We start from the raw sequence: 27,722 nt of genomic DNA on the forward strand, positions 1-27,722 counted from the left end.
TCTGAAATTATCACTCTCCACAGGCAGTCACACAAACAGAATGATACAATCTGAAATTATCACTCTAACGACAGTCGAACAAACAGAATGATAAAACCTGAAATTATCACTCTCCACAGAAAGTCACACAAACAGAATGATAAAAACTGAAATTATCACTATCCACATACAGTCACACAAACAGAACGATACAATCTGAAATTATCACTCTCCACAGACAGTCACACAAACAGAATGATACAATCTGAAATTATCACTGTCTAACGACAGTCGCACAAACACAATGATACAATCTGAAATTATCACTCTCTAATGACAGTCACACAAACAGAACAATACAGTCTGAAATTATCACTCTCCACAGGCAGTCACACAAACAGAACGATACAATCTGAAATTATCACTCTCCACAGACAGTTACACAAAGAAAATGATACAATCTGAAAATATTATTCTACACAGACTATCACACAAACAGAATGATATAATCTGAAATTATCACTCTCCACAGACAGTCACAGAAACAGAACGATACAGTCTGAAATTATCACTCTCCAGAGACAGTCACACAAACAGAACGATACAATCTCAAATTATCACTCTTTAATGACAGTCACACAAACAGAACAATACAGTCTGAAATTATCACTCTCCACAGGCAGTCACACAAACAGAATGATACAATCTGAAATTATCACTCTCCACAGAAAGTCACACAAACAGAACGACACAATCTGAAAATATCACTCTCTAACGACAGTCGCACAAACAGAACGATACAATCTCAAATTATCACTCTTTAATGACAGTCACACAAACAGAACAATACAGTCTGAAATTATCACTCTCCACAGGCAGTCACACAAACAGAATGATACAATCTGAAATTATCACTCTAACGACAGTCGAACAAACAGAATGATAAAACCTGAAATTATCACTCTCCACAGAAAGTCACACAAACAGAATGATAAAAACTGAAATTATCACTATCCACATACAGTCACACAAACAGAACGATACAATCTGAAATTATCACTCTCCACAGACAGTCACACAAACAGAATGATACAATCTGAAATTATCACTGTCTAACGACAGTCGCACAAACAGAATGATACAATCTGAAATTATCACACTCTAACGACAGTCGCACAAACAGAACGATACAATCTGAAATTATCTCTCCCCACAGACAGTCACACAAACAGAGTGATTCAATCTGAAATTATCACTCTCTAACGACAGTCGCACAAGCAGAACGATACAATCTGAAATTATCACTCTCCACAGACAGTCACACAAACAGTGATTCAATTCTAAATTATCACTCTCTAACGACAGTCGCACAAACAGAACGATAGAATCACAAATTATCACTCTCCACAGACACACACAAACAGAACGATACAACCTGAAATTATCACTGTTTAATGACAGTCACACAAACAGAACGATACAATCTGAAATTATCACACTCCACAGGCAGTCACACAAACAGAATGATACAATCTGAAATTATGACTCTCCACAGACAGTCACACAAACAGAGCGATTCAATCTGAAATTATCACTCTCTAACGACAGTCGCACAAACAGAATGATACAATCTGAAATTATAACTCTCCAACGACAGTCGCACAAACAGAACGATACAGTCTGAAATTATCACTCTCCACAGACAGTCATACAAACAGAACGATACAATCTCAAATTATCACTCTCCACAGACAGTCACACAAACAGAATGATACAATCTGAAATTATCACTCTCTAACATTCGCACAAACAGAACGATACAATCTGAAATTGTTATGCTCCACAGACAGTCACAGAAACAGAACGATACAGTCTGAAATTATCACTCTCCACAGACAGTCATACAAACAGTACAATACAATCTGAAATTATCACTCTCCAGAGACAGTCACACTAACAGAAAGATACAATCTGAAATTATCACTCTCCACAGACAGTCACAGAAACAGAACGATACAGTCTGAAATTATCACTCTCCAGAGACAGTCACACAAACAGAACGATACAATCTCAAATTATCACTCTTTAATGACAGTCACACAAACAGAACAATACAGTCTGAAATTATCACTCTCCGCAGGCAGTCACACAAACAGAATGATACAATCTGAAATTATCACTCTCCACAGAAAGTCACACAAACAGAACGACACAATCTGAAAATATCACTCTCTAACGACAGTCGCACAAACAGAACGATACAATCTCAAATTATCACTCTTTAATGACAGTCACACAAACAGAACAATACAGTCTGAAATTATCACTCTCCACAGGCAGTCACACAAACAGAATGATACAATCTGAAATTATCACTCTAACGACAGTCGAACAAACAGAATGATAAAACCTGAAATTATCACTCTCCACAGAAAGTCACACAAACAGAATGATAAAAACTGAAATTATCACTATCCACATACAGTCACACAAACAGAACGATACAATCTGAAATTATCACTCTCCACAGACAGTCACACAAACAGAATGATACAATCTGAAATTATCACTGTCTAACGACAGTCGCACAAACACAATGATACAATCTGAAATTATCACTCTCTAATGACAGTCACACAAACAGAACAATACAGTCTGAAATTATCACTCTCCACAGGCAGTCACACAAACAGAACGATACAATCTGAAATTATCACTCTCCACAGACAGTTACACAAAGAAAATGATACAATCTGAAAATATTATTCTACACAGACTATCACACAAACAGAATGATATAATCTGAAATTATCACTCTCCACAGACAGTCACAGAAACAGAACGATACAGTCTGAAATTATCACTCTCCAGAGACAGTCACACAAACAGAACGATACAATCTCAAATTATCACTCTTTAATGACAGTCACACAAACAGAACAATACAGTCTGAAATTATCACTCTCCACAGGCAGTCACACAAACAGAATGATACAATCTGAAATTATCACTCTCCACAGAAAGTCACACAAACAGAACGACACAATCTGAAAATATCACTCTCTAACGACAGTCGCACAAACAGAACGATACAATCTCAAATTATCACTCTTTAATGACAGTCACACAAACAGAACAATACAGTCTGAAATTATCACTCTCCACAGGCAGTCACACAAACAGAATGATACAATCTGAAATTATCACTCTAACGACAGTCGAACAAACAGAATGATAAAACCTGAAATTATCACTCTCCACAGAAAGTCACACAAACAGAATGATAAAAACTGAAATTATCACTATCCACATACAGTCACACAAACAGAACGATACAATCTGAAATTATCACTCTCCACAGACAGTCACACAAACAGAATGATACAATCTGAAATTATCACTGTCTAACGACAGTCGCACAATCAGAATGATACAATCTGAAATTATCACTTTCTAACGACAGTCGCACAAACAGAACGATACAATCAGAAATTATCTCTCCCCACAGACAGTCACACAAACAGAACGATACAACCTGAAATTATCACTCTTTAATGACAGTCACACAAACAGAACAATACAGTCTGAAATTATCACTCTCCACAGGCAGTCACACAAACAGAATGATACAATCTGAAATTATCACTCTCCACAGAAAGTCACACAAACAGAACGACACAATCTGAAAATATCACACTCTAACGACAGTCGCACAAACAGAACGATACAATCTCAAATTATCACTCTTTAATGACAGTCACACAAACAGAACAATACAGTCTGAAATTATCACTCTCCACAGGCAGTCACACAAACAGAATGATACAATCTGAAATTATCACTCTCTAACGACAGTCGAACAAACAGAATGATAAAACCTGAAATTATCACTCTCCACAGAAAGTCACACAAACAGAATGATAAAAACTGAAATTATCACTCTCCACATACAGTCACACAAACAGAACGATACAATCTGAAATTATCACTCTCCACAGACAGTCACACAAACAGAACGATACAATCTGAAATTATCACTCTCCACAGAAAGTCACACAAACAGAACGACACAATCTGAAAATATCACTCTCTAACGACAGTCGCACAAACAGAACGATGCAATCTCAAATTATAACTCTCCAACGACAGTCGCACAAACAGAACGATACAGTCTGAAATTATCACTCTCTAACGACAGTCGCACAAACAGAACGATACAATCTGAAATTATCTCTCCCCACAGACAGTCACACAAACAGAGTGATTCAATCTGAAATTATCACTCTCTAACGACAGTCGCACAAGCAGAACGATACAATCTGAAATTATCACTCTCCACAGACAGTCACACAAACAGTGATTCAATTCTAAATTATCACTCTCTAACGACAGTCGCACAAACAGAACGATAGAATCACAAATTATCACTCTCCACAGACACACACAAACAGAACGATACAACCTGAAATTATCACTGTTTAATGACAGTCACACAAACAGAACGATACAATCTGAAATTATCACACTCCACAGGCAGTCACACAAACAGAATGATACAATCTGAAATTATGACTCTCCACAGACAGTCACACAAACAGAGCGATTCAATCTGAAATTATCACTCTCTAACGACAGTCGCACAAACAGAATGATACAATCTGAAATTATAACTCTCCAACGACAGTCGCACAAACAGAACGATACAGTCTGAAATTATCACTCTCCACAGACAATACAAACAGAACGATACAATCTCAAATTATCACTCTCCACAGACAGTCACAAAAACAGAATGATACAATCTGAAATTATCACTCTCTAACATTCGCACAAACAGAACGATACAATCTGAAATTGTTATGCTCCACAGACAGTCACAGAAACAGAACGATACAGTCTGAAATTATCACTCTCCACAGACAGTCATACAAACAGTACAATACAATCTGAAATTATCACTCTCCAGAGACAGTCACACTAACAGAAAGATACAATCTGAAATTATCACTCTCCACAGACAGTCACAGAAACAGAACGATACAGTCTGAAATTATCACTCTCCAGAGACAGTCACACAAACAGAACGATACAATCTCAAATTATCACTCTTTAATGACAGTCACACAAACAGAACAATACAGTCTGAAATTATCACTCTCCGCAGGCAGTCACACAAACAGAATGATACAATCTGAAATTATCACTCTCCACAGAAAGTCACACAAACAGAACGACACAATCTGAAAATATCACTCTCTAACGACAGTCGCACAAACAGAACGATACAATCTCAAATTATCACTCTTTAATGACAGTCACACAAACAGAACAATACAGTCTGAAATTATCACTCTCCACAGGCAGTCACACAAACAGAATGATACAATCTGAAATTATCACTCTAACGACAGTCGAACAAACAGAATGATAAAACCTGAAATTATCACTCTCCACAGAAAGTCACACAAACAGAATGATAAAAACTGAAATTATCACTATCCACATACAGTCACACAAACAGAACGATACAATCTGAAATTATCACTCTCCACAGACAGTCACACAAACAGAATGATACAATCTGAAATTATCACTGTCTAACGACAGTCGCACAAACAGAATGATACAATCTGAAATTATCACTCTCTAACGACAGTCGCACAAACAGAACGATACAATCAGAAATTATCTCTCCCCACAGACAGTCACACAAACAGAACGATACAACCTGAAATTATCACTCTTTAATGACAGTCACACAAACAGAACAATACAGTCTGAAATTATCACTCTCCACAGGCAGTCACACAAACAGAATGATACAATCTGAAATTATCACTCTCCACAGAAAGTCACACAAACAGAACGACACAATCTGAAAATATCACTCTCTAACGACAGTCGCACAAACAGAACGATACAATCTCAAATTATCACTCTTTAATGACAGTCACACAAACAGAACAATACAGTCTGAAATTATCACTCTCCACAGGCAGTCACACAAACAGAATGATACAATCTGAAATTATCACTCTCTAACGACAGTCGAACAAACAGAATGATAAAACCTGAAATTATCACTCTCCACAGAAAGTCACACAAACAGAATGATAAAAACTGAAATTATCACTCTCCACATACAGTCACACAAACAGAACGATACAATCTGAAATTATCACTCTCCACAGACAGTCACACAAACAGAACGATACAATCTGAAATTATCACTCTCCACAGAAAGTCACACAAACAGAACGACACAATCTGAAAATATCACTCTCTAACGACAGTCGCACAAACAGAACGATGCAATCTCAAATTATAACTCTCCAACGACAGTCGCACAAACAGAACGATACAGTCTGAAATTATCACTCTCTAACGACAGTCGCACAAACAGAACGATACAATCTGAAATTATCTCTCCCCACAGACAGTCACACAAACAGAGTGATTCAATCTGAAATTATCACTCTCTAACGACAGTCGCACAAGCAGAACGATACAATCTGAAATTATCACTCTCCACAGACAGTCACACAAACAGTGATTCAATTCTAAATTATCACTCTCTAACGACAGTCGCACAAACAGAACGATAGAATCACAAATTATCACTCTCCACAGACACACACAAACAGAACGATACAACCTGAAATTATCACTGTTTAATGACAGTCACACAAACAGAACGATACAATCTGAAATTATCACACTCCACAGGCAGTCACACAAACAGAATGATACAATCTGAAATTATGACTCTCCACAGACAGTCACACAAACAGAGCGATTCAATCTGAAATTATCACTCTCTAACGACAGTCGCACAAACAGAATGATACAATCTGAAATTATAACTCTCCAACGACAGTCGCACAAACAGAACGATACAGTCTGAAATTATCACTCTCCACAGACAGTCATACAAACAGAACGATACAATCTCAAATTATCACTCTCCACAGACAGTCACACAAACAGAATGATACAATCTGAAATTATCACTCTCTAACATTCGCACAAACAGAACGATACAATCTGAAATTGTTATGCTCCACAGACAGTCACAGAAACAGAACGATACAGTCTGAAATTATCACTCTCCACAGACAGTCATACAAACAGTACAATACAATCTGAAATTATCACTCTCCAGAGACAGTCACACTAACAGAAAGATACAATCTGAAATTATCACTCTCCACAGACAGTCACAGAAACAGAACGATACAGTCTGAAATTATCACTCTCCAGAGACAGTCACACAAACAGAACGATACAATCTCAAATTATCACTCTTTAATGACAGTCACACAAACAGAACAATACAGTCTGAAATTATCACTCTCCGCAGGCAGTCACACAAACAGAATGATACAATCTGAAATTATCACTCTCCACAGAAAGTCACACAAACAGAACGACACAATCTGAAAATATCACTCTCTAACGACAGTCGCACAAACAGAACGATACAATCTCAAATTATCACTCTTTAATGACAGTCAGAACAATACAGTCTGAAATTATCACTCTCCACAGGCAGTCACACAAACAGAATGATACAATCTGAAATTATCACTCTAACGACAGTCGAACAAACAGAATGATAAAACCTGAAATTATCACTCTCCACAGAAAGTCACACAAACAGAATGATAAAAACTGAAATTATCACTATCCACATACAGTCACACAAACAGAACGATACAATCTGAAATTATCACTCTCCACAGACAGTCACACAAACAGAATGATACAATCTGAAATTATCACTGTCTAACGACAGTCGCACAAACACAATGATACAATCTGAAATTATCACTCTCTAATGACAGTCACACAAACAGAACAATACAGTCTGAAATTATCACTCTCCACAGGCAGTCACACAAACAGAACGATACAATCTGAAATTATCACTCTCCACAGACAGTTACACAAAGAAAATGATACAATCTGAAAATATTATTCTACACAGACTATCACACAAACAGAATGATATAATCTGAAATTATCACTCTCCACAGACAGTCACAGAAACAGAACGATACAGTCTGAAATTATCACTCTCCAGAGACAGTCACACAAACAGAACGATACAATCTCAAATTATCACTCTTTAATGACAGTCACACAAACAGAACAATACAGTCTGAAATTATCACTCTCCACAGGCAGTCACACAAACAGAATGATACAATCTGAAATTATCACTCTCCACAGAAAGTCACACAAACAGAACGACACAATCTGAAAATATCACTCTCTAACGACAGTCGCACAAACAGAACGATACAATCTCAAATTATCACTCTTTAATGACAGTCACACAAACAGAACAATACAGTCTGAAATTATCACTCTCCACAGGCAGTCACACAAACAGAATGATACAATCTGAAATTATCACTCTAACGACAGTCGAACAAACAGAATGATAAAACCTGAAATTATCACTCTCCACAGAAAGTCACACAAACAGAATGATAAAAACTGAAATTATCACTATCCACATACAGTCACACAAACAGAACGATACAATCTGAAATTATCACTCTCCACAGACAGTCACACAAACAGAATGATACAATCTGAAATTATCACTGTCTAACGACAGTCGCACAAACAGAATGATACAATCTGAAATTATCACTCTCTAACGACAGTCGCACAAACAGAACGATACAATCAGAAATTATCTCTCCCCACAGACAGTCACACAAACAGAACGATACAACCTGAAATTATCACTCTTTAATGACAGTCACACAAACAGAACAATACAGTCTGAAATTATCACTCTCCACAGGCAGTCACACAAACAGAATGATACAATCTGAAATTATCACTCTCCACAGAAAGTCAACAAACAGAACGACACAATCTGAAAATATCACTCTCTAACGACAGTCGCACAAACAGAACGATACAATCTCAAATTATCACTCTTTAATGACAGTCACACAAACAGAACAATACAGTCTGAAATTATCACTCTCCACAGGCAGTCACACAAACAGAATGATACAATCTGAAATTATCACTCTCCACACACAGTCACACAAACAGAGTGATTCAATCTGAAATTATCACTCTCTAACGACAGTCGCACAAGCAGAACGATACAATCTCAAATTATCACTCTCCACAGACAGTCACACAAACAGAGTGATTCAATTCTAAATTATCACTCTCTAACGACAGTCGCACAAACAGAACGATAGAATCACAAATTATCACTCTCCACAGACAGTCACACAAACAGAACGATACAACCTGAAATTATCACTGTTTAATGACAGTCACACAAACAGAACGATACAATCTGAAATTATCACACTCCACAGGCAGTCACACAAACAGAATGATACAATCTGAAATTATCACTCTCCACAGACAGTCACACAAACAGAGCGATTCAATCTGAAATTATCACTCTCTAACGACAGTCGCACAAACAGAATGATACAATCTGAAATTATAACTCTCCAACGACAGTCGCACAAACAGAACGATACAGTCTGAAATTATCACTCTCCACAGACAGTCATTAAAACAGAACGATACAATCTCAAATTATCACTCCACAGACAGTCACACAAACAGAATGATACACTGAAATTATCACTCTCTAACATTCGCACAAACAGAACGATACAATCTGAAATTGTTATGCTCCACAGACAGTCACAGAAACAGAACGATACAATCTCAAATTATCACTCTCCACAGACAGTCACACAAACAGAGTGATTCAATTCTAATTTATCACTCTCTAACGACATTCGCACAAACAGAACGATACAACCTGAAATTATCACTGTTTAATGACAGTCACACAAACAGAACGATACAATCTGAAATTATCACACTCCACAGGCAGTCGCACAAACAGAACGATACAATCTCAAATTATCACTCTTTAATGACAGTCACACAAACAGAACAATACAGTGTGAAATTATCACTCTCCACAGACAGTCACACAAACAGAACGATACAATCTCAAATTATCACTAATGACAGTCACACAAACAGAACAATACAGTCTGAAATAATCACTCTCCACAGGCAGTCACACAAACAGAATTATACAATCTGAAATTATCACTGTCTAACGACAGTCGCACAAACAGAATGATACAGTCTGAAATTATCACTCTCTAACGACAGTCGCACAAACAAAACGATACAATCTCAAATTATCACTCTTTAATGACAGTCACACAAACAGAACAATACAGTCTGAAATTATCACTCTCCACAGGCAGTCACACAAACAGAATGATACAATCTCAAATTATCACTCTCCACAGACAGTCACACAAACAGAGTGATTCAATTCTAATTTATCACTCTCTAACGACATTCGCACAAACAGAACGATACAACCTGAAATTATCACTGTTTAATGACAGTCACACAAACAGAACGATACAATCTGAAATTATCACACTCCACAGGCAGTCGCACAAACAGAACGATACAATCTCAAATTATCACTCTTTAATGACAGTCACACAAACAGAACAATACAGTGTGAAATTATCACTCTCCACAGACAGTCACACAAACAGAACGATACAATCTCAAATTATCACTAATGACAGTCACACAAACAGAACAATACAGTCTGAAATAATCACTCTCCACAGGCAGTCACACAAACAGAATTATACAATCTGAAATTATCACTGTCTAACGACAGTCGCACAAACAGAATGATACAGTCTGAAATTATCACTCTCTAACGACAGTCGCACAAACAAAACGATACAATCTCAAATTATCACTCTTTAATGACAGTCACACAAACAGTACGATACAATCTCAAATTATCACTCTTTAATGACAGTCACACAAACAGAACGACACAATCTGAAAATATCACTCTCTAACGACTGTCGCACAAACAGAACGATACAATCTCAAATTATCACTTTAATGACAGTCACACAAACAGAACAATACAGTCTGAAATTATCACTCTCCACATACAGTCACACAAACAGAACGATACAATCTGAAATTATCACTCTCCACAGACAGTCACACAAACAGAATGATACAATCTGAAATTATCACTGTCTAACGACAGTCGCACAAACACAATGATACAATCTGAAATTATCACTCTCTAATGACAGTCACACAAACAGAACAATACAGTCTGAAATTATCACTCTCCACAGGCAGTCACACAAACAGAACGATACAATCTGAAATTATCACTCTCCACAGACAGTTACACAAAGAAAATGATACAATCTGAAAATATTATTCTACACAGACTATCACACAAACAGAATGATATAATCTGAAATTATCACTCTCCAGAGACAGTCACACAAACAGAACGATACAATCTCAAATTATCACTCTTTAATGACAGTCACACAAACAGAACAATACAGTCTGAAATTATCACTCTCCACAGGCAGTCACACAAACAGAATGATACAATCTGAAATTATCACTCTCCACAGAAAGTCACACAAACAGAACGACACAATCTGAAAATATCACTCTCTAACGACAGTCGCACAAACAGAACGATACAATCTCAAATTATCACTCTTTAATGACAGTCACACAAACAGAACAATACAGTCTGAAATTATCACTCTCCACAGGCAGTCACAGAAACAGAATGATACAATCTGAAATTATCACTCTAACGACAGTCGAACAAACAGAATGATAAAACCTGAAATTATCACTCTCCACAGAAAGTCACACAAACAGAACGACACAATCTGAAAATATCACTCTCTAACGACAGTCGCACAAACAGAACGATACAATCTCAAATTATCACTCTTTAATGACAGTCACACAAACAGAACAATACAGTCTGAAATTATCACTCTCCACAGGCAGTCACACAAACAGAATGATACAATCTGAAATTATCACTCTAACGACAGTCGAACAAACAGAATGATAAAACCTGAAATTATCACTCTCCACAGAAAGTCACACAAACAGAATGATAAAAACTGAAATTATCACTATCCACATACAGTCACACAAACAGAACGATACAATCTGAAATTATCACTCTCCACAGACAGTCACACAAACAGAATGATACAATCTGAAATTATCACTGTCTAACGACAGTCGCACAAACAGAATGATACAATCTGAAATTATCACTCTCTAACGACAGTCGCACAAACAGAACGATACAATCAGAAATTATCTCTCCCCACAGACAGTCACACAAACAGAACGATACAACCTGAAATTATCACTCTTTAATGACAGTCACACAAACAGAACAATACAGTCTGAAATTATCACTCTCCACAGGCAGTCACACAAACAGAATGATACAATCTGAAATTATCACTCTCCACAGAAAGTCAACAAACAGAACGACACAATCTGAACATATCACTCTCTAACGACAGTCGCACAAACAGAACGATACAATCTCAAATTATCACTCTTTAATGACAGTCACACAAACAGAACAATACAGTCTGAAATTATCACTCTCCACAGGCAGTCACACAAACAGAATGATACAATCTGAAATTATCACTCTCCACACACAGTCACACAAACAGAGTGATTCAATCTGAAATTATCACTCTCTAACGACAGTCGCACAAGCAGAACGATACAATCTCAAATTATCACTCTCCACAGACAGTCACACAAACAGAGTGATTCAATTCTAAATTATCACTCTCTAACGACAGTCGCACAAACAGAACGATAGAATCACAAATTATCACTCTCCACAGACAGTCACACAAACAGAACGATACAACCTGAAATTATCACTGTTTAATGACAGTCACACAAACAGAACGATACAATCTGAAATTATCACACTCCACAGGCAGTCACACAAACAGAATGATACAATCTGAAATTATCACTCTCCACAGACAGTCACACAAACAGAGCGATTCAATCTGAAATTATCACTCTCTAACGACAGTCGCACAAACAGAATGATACAATCTGAAATTATAACTCTCCAACGACAGTCGCACAAACAGAACGATACAGTCTGAAATTATCACTCTCCACAGACAGTCATTAAAACAGAACGATACAATCTCAAATTATCACTCCACAGACAGTCACACAAACAGAATGATACACTGAAATTATCACTCTCTAACATTCGCACAAACAGAACGATACAATCTGAAATTGTTATGCTCCACAGACAGTCACAGAAACAGAACGATACAATCTCAAATTATCACTCTCCACAGACAGTCACACAAACAGAGTGATTCAATTCTAATTTATCACTCTCTAACGACATTCGCACAAACAGAACGATACAACCTGAAATTATCACTGTTTAATGACAGTCACACAAACAGAACGATACAATCTGAAATTATCACACTCCACAGGCAGTCGCACAAACAGAACGATACAATCTCAAATTATCACTCTTTAATGACAGTCACACAAACAGAACAATACAGTGTGAAATTATCACTCTCCACAGACAGTCACACAAACAGAACGATACAATCTCAAATTATCACTAATGACAGTCACACAAACAGAACAATACAGTCTGAAATAATCACTCTCCACAGGCAGTCACACAAACAGAATTATACAATCTGAAATTATCACTGTCTAACGACAGTCGCACAAACAGAATGATACAGTCTGAAATTATCACTCTCTAACGACAGTCGCACAAACAAAACGATACAATCTCAAATTATCACTCTTTAATGACAGTCACACAAACAGAACAATACAGTCTGAAATTATCACTCTCCACAGGCAGTCACACAAACAGAATGATACAATCTCAAATTATCACTCTCCACAGACAGTCACACAAACAGAGTGATTCAATTCTAATTTATCACTCTCTAACGACATTCGCACAAACAGAACGATACAACCTGAAATTATCACTGTTTAATGACAGTCACACAAACAGAACGATACAATCTGAAATTATCACACTCCACAGGCAGTCGCACAAACAGAACGATACAATCTCAAATTATCACTCTTTAATGACAGTCACACAAACAGAACAATACAGTGTGAAATTATCACTCTCCACAGACAGTCACACAAACAGAACGATACAATCTCAAATTATCACTAATGACAGTCACACAAACAGAACAATACAGTCTGAAATAATCACTCTCCACAGGCAGTCACACAAACAGAATTATACAATCTGAAATTATCACTGTCTAACGACAGTCGCACAAACAGAATGATACAGTCTGAAATTATCACTCTCTAACGACAGTCGCACAAACAAAACGATACAATCTCAAATTATCACTCTTTAATGACAGTCACACAAACAGTACGATACAATCTCAAATTATCACTCTTTAATGACAGTCACACAAACAGAACGACACAATCTGAAAATATCACTCTCTAACGACTGTCGCACAAACAGAACGATACAATCTCAAATTATCACTTTAATGACAGTCACACAAACAGAACAATACAGTCTGAAATTATCACTCTCCACATACAGTCACACAAACAGAACGATACAATCTGAAATTATCACTCTCCACAGACAGTCACACAAACAGAATGATACAATCTGAAATTATCACTGTCTAACGACAGTCGCACAAACACAATGATACAATCTGAAATTATCACTCTCTAATGACAGTCACACAAACAGAACAATACAGTCTGAAATTATCACTCTCCACAGGCAGTCACACAAACAGAACGATACAATCTGAAATTATCACTCTCCACAGACAGTTACACAAAGAAAATGATACAATCTGAAAATATTATTCTACACAGACTATCACACAAACAGAATGATATAATCTGAAATTATCACTCTCCAGAGACAGTCACACAAACAGAACGATACAATCTCAAATTATCACTCTTTAATGACAGTCACACAAACAGAACAATACAGTCTGAAATTATCACTCTCCACAGGCAGTCACACAAACAGAATGATACAATCTGAAATTATCACTCTCCACAGAAAGTCACACAAACAGAACGACACAATCTGAAAATATCACTCTCTAACGACAGTCGCACAAACAGAACGATACAATCTCAAATTATCACTCTTTAATGACAGTCACACAAACAGAACAATACAGTCTGAAATTATCACTCTCCACAGGCAGTCACAGAAACAGAATGATACAATCTGAAATTATCACTCTAACGACAGTCGAACAAACAGAATGATAAAACCTGAAATTATCACTCTCCACAGAAAGTCACACAAACAGAATGATAAAAACTGAAATTATCACTATCCACATACAGTCACACAAACAGAACGATACAATCTGAAATTATCACTCTCCACAGACAGTCACACAAACAGAATGATACAATCTGAAATTATCACTGTCTAACGACAGTCGCACAAACAGAATGATACAATCTGAAATTATCACTCTCTAACGACAGTCGCACAAACAGAACGATACAATCAGAAATTATCTCTCCCCACAGACAGTCACACAAACAGAACGATACAACCTGAAATTATCACTCTTTAATGACAGTCACACAAACAGAACAATACAGTCTGAAATTATCACTCTCCACAGGCAGTCACACAAACAGAATGATACAATCTGAAATTATCACTCTCCACAGAAAGTCACACAAACAGAACGACACAATCTGAAAATATCACTCTCTAACGACAGTCGCACAAACAGAACGATACAATCTCAAATTATCACTCTTTAATGACAGTCACACAAACAGAACAATACAGTGTGAAATTATCACTCTCCACAGACAGTCACACAAACAGAACGATACAATCTCAAATTATCACTCTTTAATGACAGTCACACAAACAGAACAATACAGTCTGAAATAATCACTCTCCACAGGCAGTCACACAAACAGAATTATACAATCTGAAATTATCACTGTCTAACGACAGTCGCACAAACAGAATGATACAGTCTGAAATTATCACTCTCTAACGACAGTCGCACAAACAAAACGATACAATCTCAAATTATCACTCTTTAATGACAGTCACACAAACAGAACAATACAGTCTGAAATTATCACTCTCCACAGGCAGTCACACAAACAGAATGATACAATCTGAAATTATCACTCTCTAACGACAGTCGCACAAACAGAACGATACAAACAGAAATTATCTCTCCCCACAGACAGTCACACAAACAGAACGATACAACCTGAAATTATCACTCTTTAATGACAGTCACACAAACAGAACAATACAGTCTGAAATTATCACTCTCCACAGGCAGTCACACAAACAGAATGATACAATCTGAAATTATCACTCTCTAACGACAGTCGAACAAACAGAATGATAAAACCTGAAATTATCACTCTCCACAGAAAGTCACACAAACAGAATGATAAAAACTGAAATTATCACTCTCCACATACAGTCACACAAACAGAACGATACAGTCTGAAATTATCACTCTCCAGAGACAGTCACACAAACAGAACGATACAATCTCAAATTATCACTCTTTAATGACAGTCACACAAACAGAACAATACAGTCTGAAATTATCACTCTCCGCAGGCAGTCACACAAACAGAATGATACAATCTGAAATTATCACTCTCCACAGAAAGTCACACAAACAGAACGACACAATCTGAAAATATCACTCTCTAACGACAGTCGCACAAACAGAACGATACAATCTCAAATTATCACTCTTTAATGACAGTCACACAAACAGAACAATACAGTCTGATATTATTACTCTCCACAGGCAGTCACACAAACAGAATGATACAATCTGAAATTATCACTCTAACGACAGTCGAACAAACAGAATGATAAAACCTGAAATTATCAATCTCCACAGAAAGTCACACAAACAGAATGATAAAAACTGAAATTATCACTATCCACATACAGTCACACAAACAGAACGATACAATCTGAAATTATCACTCTCCACAGACAGTCACACAAACAGAATGATACAATCTGAAATTATCACTGTCTAACGACAGTCGCACAAACACAATGATACAATCTGAAATTATCACTCCACAGACAGTCACACAAACAGAATGATACACTGAAATTATCACTCTCTAACATTCGCACAAACAGAACGATACAATCTGAAATTGTTATGCTCCACAGACAGTCACAGAAACAGAACGATACAATCTCAAATTATCACTCTCCACAGACAGTCACACAAACAGAGTGATTCAATTCTAATTTATCACTCTCTAACGACATTCGCACAAACAGAACGATACAACCTGAAATTATCACTGTTTAATGACAGTCACACAAACAGAACGATACAATCTGAAATTATCACACTCCACAGGCAGTCGCACAAACAGAACGATACAATCTCAAATTATCACTCTTTAATGACAGTCACACAAACAGAACAATACAGTGTGAAATTATCACTCTCCACAGACAGTCACACAAACAGAACGATACAATCTCAAATTATCACTAATGACAGTCACACAAACAGAACAATACAGTCTGAAATAATCACTCTCCACAGGCAGTCACACAAACAGAATTATACAATCTGAAATTATCACTGTCTAACGACAGTCGCACAAACAGAATGATACAGTCTGAAATTATCACTCTCTAACGACAGTCGCACAAACAAAACGATACAATCTCAAATTATCACTCTTTAATGACAGTCACACAAACAGAACAATACAGTCTGAAATTATCACTCTCCACAGGCAGTCACACAAACAGAATGATACAATCTCAAATTATCACTCTCCACAGACAGTCACACAAACAGAGTGATTCAATTCTAATTTATCACTCTCTAACGACATTCGCACAAACAGAACGATACAACCTGAAATTATCACTGTTTAATGACAGTCACACAAACAGAACGATACAATCTGAAATTATCACACTCCACAGGCAGTCGCACAAACAGAACGATACAATCTCAAATTATCACTCTTTAATGACAGTCACACAAACAGAACAATACAGTGTGAAATTATCACTCTCCACAGACAGTCACACAAACAGAACGATACAATCTCAAATTATCACTAATGACAGTCACACAAACAGAACAATACAGTCTGAAATAATCACTCTCCACAGGCAGTCACACAAACAGAATTATACAATCTGAAATTATCACTGTCTAACGACAGTCGCACAAACAGAATGATACAGTCTGAAATTATCACTCTCTAACGACAGTCGCACAAACAAAACGATACAATCTCAAATTATCACTCTTTAATGACAGTCACACAAACAGTACGATACAATCTCAAATTATCACTCTTTAATGACAGTCACACAAACAGAACGACACAATCTGAAAATATCACTCTCTAACGACTGTCGCACAAACAGAACGATACAATCTCAAATTATCACTTTAATGACAGTCACACAAACAGAACAATACAGTCTGAAATTATCACTCTCCACATACAGTCACACAAACAGAACGATACAATCTGAAATTATCACTCTCCACAGACAGTCACACAAACAGAATGATACAATCTGAAATTATCACTGTCTAACGACAGTCGCACAAACACAATGATACAATCTGAAATTATCACTCTCTAATGACAGTCACACAAACAGAACAATACAGTCTGAAATTATCACTCTCCACAGGCAGTCACACAAACAGAACGATACAATCTGAAATTATCACTCTCCACAGACAGTTACACAAAGAAAATGATACAATCTGAAAATATTATTCTACACAGACTATCACACAAACAGAATGATATAATCTGAAATTATCACTCTCCAGAGACAGTCACACAAACAGAACGATACAATCTCAAATTATCACTCTTTAATGACAGTCACACAAACAGAACAATACAGTCTGAAATTATCACTCTCCACAGGCAGTCACACAAACAGAATGATACAATCTGAAATTATCACTCTCCACAGAAAGTCACACAAACAGAACGACACAATCTGAAAATATCACTCTCTAACGACAGTCGCACAAACAGAACGATACAATCTCAAATTATCACTCTTTAATGACAGTCACACAAACAGAACAATACAGTCTGAAATTATCACTCTCCACAGGCAGTCACAGAAACAGAATGATACAATCTGAAATTATCACTCTAACGACAGTCGAACAAACAGAATGATAAAACCTGAAATTATCACTCTCCACAGAAAGTCACACAAACAGAATGATAAAAACTGAAATTATCACTATCCACATACAGTCACACAAACAGAACGATACAATCTGAAATTATCACTCTCCACAGACAGTCACACAAACAGAATGATACAATCTGAAATTATCACTGTCTAACGACAGTCGCACAAACAGAATGATACAATCTGAAATTATCACTCTCTAACGACAGTCGCACAAACAGAACGATACAATCAGAAATTATCTCTCCCCACAGACAGTCACACAAACAGAACGATACAACCTGAAATTATCACTCTTTAATGACAGTCACACAAACAGAACAATACAGTCTGAAATTATCACTCTCCACAGGCAGTCACACAAACAGAATGATACAATCTGAAATTATCACTCTCCACAGAAAGTCACACAAACAGAACGACACAATCTGAAAATATCACTCTCTAACGACAGTCGCACAAACAGAACGATACAATCTCAAATTATCACTCTTTAATGACAGTCACACAAACAGAACAATACAGTGTGAAATTATCACTCTCCACAGACAGTCACACAAACAGAACGATACAATCTCAAATTATCACTCTTTAATGACAGTCACACAAACAGAACAATACAGTCTGAAATAATCACTCTCCACAGGCAGTCACACAAACAGAATTATACAATCTGAAATTATCACTGTCTAACGACAGTCGCACAAACAGAATGATACAGTCTGAAATTATCACTCTCTAACGACAGTCGCACAAACAAAACGATACAATCTCAAATTATCACTCTTTAATGACAGTCACACAAACAGAACAATACAGTCTGAAATTATCACTCTCCACAGGCAGTCACACAAACAGAATGATACAATCTGAAATTATCACTCTCTAACGACAGTCGCACAAACAGAACGATACAAACAGAAATTATCTCTCCCCACAGACAGTCACACAAACAGAACGATACAACCTGAAATTATCACTCTTTAATGACAGTCACACAAACAGAACAATACAGTCTGAAATTATCACTCTCCACAGGCAGTCACACAAACAGAATGATACAATCTGAAATTATCACTCTCTAACGACAGTCGAACAAACAGAATGATAAAACCTGAAATTATCACTCTCCACAGAAAGTCACACAAACAGAATGATAAAAACTGAAATTATCACTCTCCACATACAGTCACACAAACAGAACGATACAGTCTGAAATTATCACTCTCCAGAGACAGTCACACAAACAGAACGATACAATCTCAAATTATCACTCTTTAATGACAGTCACACAAACAGAACAATACAGTCTGAAATTATCACTCTCCGCAGGCAGTCACACAAACAGAATGATACAATCTGAAATTATCACTCTCCACAGAAAGTCACACAAACAGAACGACACAATCTGAAAATATCACTCTCTAACGACAGTCGCACAAACAGAACGATACAATCTCAAATTATCACTCTTTAATGACAGTCACACAAACAGAACAATACAGTCTGATATTATTACTCTCCACAGGCAGTCACACAAACAGAATGATACAATCTGAAATTATCACTCTAACGACAGTCGAACAAACAGAATGATAAAACCTGAAATTATCAATCTCCACAGAAAGTCACACAAACAGAATGATAAAAACTGAAATTATCACTATCCACATACAGTCACACAAACAGAACGATACAATCTGAAATTATCACTCTCCACAGACAGTCACACAAACAGAATGATACAATCTGAAATTATCACTGTCTAACGACAGTCGCACAAACACAATGATACAATCTGAAATTATCACTCTCTAATGACAGTCACACAAACAGAACAATACAGTCTGAAATTATCACTCTCCACAGGCAGTCACACAAACAGAACGATACAATCTGAAATTATCACTCTCCACAGAAAGTCACACAAACAGAACGACACAATCTGAAAATATCACTAACGACAGTCGCACAAACAGAACGATACAATCTGAAATTATCTCTCTCCACAAAAAGTCACACAAACAGAACGACACAATCTGAAAATATCACTCTCTAACGACAGTCGCACAAACAGAACGATACAATCTGAAATTATAACTCTCCAACGACAATCGCACAAACAGAACGATACAGTCTGAAATTATCACTCTCCACAGACAGTCATACAAACAGAACGATACAATCTCAAATTATCACTCCACAGACAGTCACACAAACAGAATGATACAATCTGAAATTATCACTCTCTAACATTCGCACAAACTGAACGATACAATCTGAAATTGTTATGCTCCACAGACAGTCACAGAAACAGAACGATACAATCTCAAATTATCACTCTCCACAGAGTCACACAAACAGAGTGATTCAATTCTAAATTATCACTCTCTAACGACAGTCGCACAAACAGAACGATAGAATCACAAATTAACACTCTCCACAGACAGTCACACAAACAGAACGATACAACCTGAAATTATCTCTCCCCACAGACAGTCACACAAACAGAGTGATTCAATCTGAAATTATCACTCTCTAACGACAGTCGCACAAGCAGAACGATACAATCTGAAATTATCACTCTCCACAGACAGTCACACAAACAGTGATTCAATTCTAAATTATCACTCTCTAACGACAGTCGCACAAACAGAACGATAGAATCACAAATTATCACTCTCCACAGACACACACAAACAGAACGATACAACCTGAAATTATCACTGTTTAATGACAGTCACACAAACAGAACGATACAATCTGAAATTATCACTCTCTAACATTCGCACAAACAGAACGATACAATCTGAAATTGTTATGCTCCACAGACAGTCACAGAAACAGAACGATACAGTCTGAAATTATCACTCTCCACAGACAGTCATACAAACAGTACAATACAATCTGAAATTATCACTCTAACGACAGTCGCACAAACAGAATGATACAATCTGAAATTATAACTCTCCAACGACAGTCGCACAAACAGAACGATACAGTCTGAAATTATCACTCTCCACAGACAGTCATACAAACAGAACGATACAATCTCAAATTATCACTCTCCACAGACAGTCACACAAACAGAATGATACAATCTGAAATTATCACTCTCTAACATTCGCACAAACAGAACGATACAATCTGAAATTGTTATGCTCCACAGACAGTCACAGAAACAGAACGATACAGACTGAAATTATCACTCTCCACAGACAGTCATACAAACAGTACAATACAATCTGAAATTATCACTCTAACGACAGTCGAACAAACAGAATGATAAAACCTGAAATTATCACTCTCCACAGAAAGTCACACAAACAGAATGATACAATCTGAAATTATCACTGTCTAACGACAGTCGCACAAACAGAATGATACAATCTGAAATTATCACTCTCTAACGACAGTCGCACAAACAGAACGATACAATCAGAAATTATCTCTCCCCACAGACAGTCACACAAACAGAACGATACAACCTGAAATTATCACTCTCCACAGACAGTCACACAAACAGAATGATACAATCTGAAATTATCACTGTCTAACGACAGTCGCACAAACAGAATGATACAATCTGAAATTATCACTCTCTAACGACAGTCGCACAAACAGAACGATACAATCAGAAATTATCTCTCCCCACAGACAGTCACACAAACAGAACGATACAACCTGAAATTATCACTCTTTAATGACAGTCACACAAACAGAACAATACAGTCTGAAATTATCACTCTCCACAGGCAGTCACACAAACAGAATGATACAATCTGAAATTATCACTCTCCACAGAAAGTCACACAAACAGAACGACACAATCTGAAAATATCACTCTCTAACGACAGTCGCACAAACAGAACGATACAATCTCAAATTATCACTCTTTAATGACAGTCACACAAACAGAACAATACAGTCTGAAATTATCACTCTCCACAGGCAGTCACACAAACAGAATGATACAATCTGAAATTATCACTCTCTAACGACAGTCGAACAAACAGAATGATAAAACCTGAAATTATCACTCTCCACAGAAAGTCACACAAACAGAATGATAAAAACTGAAATTATCACTCTCCACATACAGTCACACAAACAGAACGATACAATCTGAAATTATCACTCTCCACAGACAGTCACACAAACAGAACGATACAATCTGAAATTATCACTCTCCACAGAAAGTCACACAAACAGAACGACACAATCTGAAAATATCACTCTCTAACGACAGTCGCACAAACAGAACGATGCAATCTCAAATTATAACTCTCCAACGACAGTCGCACAAACAGAACGATACAGTCTGAAATTATCACTCTCTAACGACAGTCGCACAAACAGAACGATACAATCTGAAATTATCTCTCCCCACAGACAGTCACACAAACAGAGTGATTCAATCTGAAATTATCACTCTCTAACGACAGTCGCACAAGCAGAACGATACAATCTGAAATTATCACTCTCCACAGACAGTCACACAAACAGTGATTCAATTCTAAATTATCACTCTCTAACGACAGTCGCACAAACAGAACGATAGAATCACAAATTATCACTCTCCACAGACACACACAAACAGAACGATACAACCTGAAATTATCACTGTTTAATGACAGTCACACAAACAGAACGATACAATCTGAAATTATCACACTCCACAGGCAGTCACACAAACAGAATGATACAATCTGAAATTATGACTCTCCACAGACAGTCACACAAACAGAGCGATTCAATCTGAAATTATCACTCTCTAACGACAGTCGCACAAACAGAATGATACAATCTGAAATTATAACTCTCCAACGACAGTCGCACAAACAGAACGATACAGTCTGAAATTATCACTCTCCACAGACAGTCATACAAACAGAACGATACAATCTCAAATTATCACTCTCCACAGACAGTCACACAAACAGAATGATACAATCTGAAATTATCACTCTCTAACATTCGCACAAACAGAACGATACAATCTGAAATTGTTATGCTCCACAGACAGTCACAGAAACAGAACGATACAGTCTGAAATTATCACTCTCCACAGACAGTCATACAAACAGTACAATACAATCTGAAATTATCACTCTCCAGAGACAGTCACACTAACAGAAAGATACAATCTGAAATTATCACTCTCCACAGACAGTCACAGAAACAGAACGATACAGTCTGAAATTATCACTCTCCAGAGACAGTCACACAAACAGAACGATACAATCTCAAATTATCACTCTTTAATGACAGTCACACAAACAGAACAATACAGTCTGAAATTATCACTCTCCGCAGGCAGTCACACAAACAGAATGATACAATCTGAAATTATCACTCTCCACAGAAAGTCACACAAACAGAACGACACAATCTGAAAATATCACTCTCTAACGACAGTCGCACAAACAGAACGATACAATCTCAAATTATCACTCTTTAATGACAGTCAGAACAATACAGTCTGAAATTATCACTCTCCACAGGCAGTCACACAAACAGAATGATACAATCTGAAATTATCACTCTAACGACAGTCGAACAAACAGAATGATAAAACCTGAAATTATCACTCTCCACAGAAAGTCACACAAACAGAATGATAAAAACTGAAATTATCACTATCCACATACAGTCACACAAACAGAACGATACAATCTGAAATTATCACTCTCCACAGACAGTCACACAAACAGAATGATACAATCTGAAATTATCACTGTCTAACGACAGTCGCACAAACACAATGATACAATCTGAAATTATCACTCTCTAATGACAGTCACACAAACAGAACAATACAGTCTGAAATTATCACTCTCCACAGGCAGTCACACAAACAGAACGATACAATCTGAAATTATCACTCTCCACAGACAGTTACACAAAGAAAATGATACAATCTGAAAATATTATTCTACACAGACTATCACACAAACAGAATGATATAATCTGAAATTATCACTCTCCACAGACAGTCACAGAAACAGAACGATACAGTCTGAAATTATCACTCTCCAGAGACAGTCACACAAACAGAACGATACAATCTCAAATTATCACTCTTTAATGACAGTCACACAAACAGAACAATACAGTCTGAAATTATCACTCTCCACAGGCAGTCACACAAACAGAATGATACAATCTGAAATTATCACTCTCCACAGAAAGTCACACAAACAGAACGACACAATCTGAAAATATCACTCTCTAACGACAGTCGCACAAACAGAACGATACAATCTCAAATTATCACTCTTTAATGACAGTCACACAAACAGAACAATACAGTCTGAAATTATCACTCTCCACAGGCAGTCACACAAACAGAATGATACAATCTGAAATTATCACTCTAACGACAGTCGAACAAACAGAATGATAAAACCTGAAATTATCACTCTCCACAGAAAGTCACACAAACAGAATGATAAAAACTGAAATTATCACTATCCACATACAGTCACACAAACAGAACGATACAATCTGAAATTATCACTCTCCACAGACAGTCACACAAACAGAATGATACAATCTGAAATTATCACTGTCTAACGACAGTCGCACAAACAGAATGATACAATCTGAAATTATCACTCTCTAACGACAGTCGCACAAACAGAACGATACAATCAGAAATTATCTCTCCCCACAGACAGTCACACAAACAGAACGATACAACCTGAAATTATCACTCTTTAATGACAGTCACACAAACAGAACAATACAGTCTGAAATTATCACTCTCCACAGGCAGTCACACAAACAGAATGATACAATCTGAAATTATCACTCTCCACAGAAAGTCAACAAACAGAACGACACAATCTGAAAATATCACTCTCTAACGACAGTCGCACAAACAGAACGATACAATCTCAAATTATCACTCTTTAATGACAGTCACACAAACAGAACAATACAGTCTGAAATTATCACTCTCCACAGGCAGTCACACAAACAGAATGATACAATCTGAAATTATCACTCTCCACACACAGTCACACAAACAGAGTGATTCAATCTGAAATTATCACTCTCTAACGACAGTCGCACAAGCAGAACGATACAATCTCAAATTATCACTCTCCACAGACAGTCACACAAACAGAGTGATTCAATTCTAAATTATCACTCTCTAACGACAGTCGCACAAACAGAACGATAGAATCACAAATTATCACTCTCCACAGACAGTCACACAAACAGAACGATACAACCTGAAATTATCACTGTTTAATGACAGTCACACAAACAGAACGATACAATCTGAAATTATCACACTCCACAGGCAGTCACACAAACAGAATGATACAATCTGAAATTATCACTCTCCACAGACAGTCACACAAACAGAGCGATTCAATCTGAAATTATCACTCTCTAACGACAGTCGCACAAACAGAATGATACAATCTGAAATTATAACTCTCCAACGACAGTCGCACAAACAGAACGATACAGTCTGAAATTATCACTCTCCACAGACAGTCATACAAACAGAACGATACAATCTCAAATTATCACTCCACAGACAGTCACACAAACAGAATGATACACTGAAATTATCACTCTCTAACATTCGCACAAACAGAACGATACAATCTGAAATTGTTATGCTCCACAGACAGTCACAGAAACAGAACGATACAATCTCAAATTATCACTCTCCACAGACAGTCACACAAACAGAGTGATTCAATTCTAATTTATCACTCTCTAACGACATTCGCACAAACAGAACGATACAACCTGAAATTATCACTGTTTAATGACAGTCACACAAACAGAACGATACAATCTGAAATTATCACACTCCACAGGCAGTCGCACAAACAGAACGATACAATCTCAAATTATCACTCTTTAATGACAGTCACACAAACAGAACAATACAGTGTGAAATTATCACTCTCCACAGACAGTCACACAAACAGAACGATACAATCTCAAATTATCACTAATGACAGTCACACAAACAGAACAATACAGTCTGAAATAATCACTCTCCACAGGCAGTCACACAAACAGAATTATACAATCTGAAATTATCACTGTCTAACGACAGTCGCACAAACAGAATGATACAGTCTGAAATTATCACTCTCTAACGACAGTCGCACAAACAAAACGATACAATCTCAAATTATCACTCTTTAATGACAGTCACACAAACAGAACAATACAGTCTGAAATTATCACTCTCCACAGGCAGTCACACAAACAGAATGATACAATCTCAAATTATCACTCTCCACAGACAGTCACACAAACAGAGTGATTCAATTCTAATTTATCACTCTCTAACGACATTCGCACAAACAGAACGATACAACCTGAAATTATCACTGTTTAATGACAGTCACACAAACAGAACGATACAATCTGAAATTATCACACTCCACAGGCAGTCGCACAAACAGAACGATACAATCTCAAATTATCACTCTTTAATGACAGTCACACAAACAGAACAATACAGTGTGAAATTATCACTCTCCACAGACAGTCACACAAACAGAACGATACAATCTCAAAT

Source organism: Hemitrygon akajei, chromosome 26 (assembly GCF_048418815.1).
Source record: "Hemitrygon akajei chromosome 26, sHemAka1.3, whole genome shotgun sequence".
Classification (NCBI taxonomy): Eukaryota; Metazoa; Chordata; class Chondrichthyes; order Myliobatiformes; family Dasyatidae; genus Hemitrygon; species Hemitrygon akajei.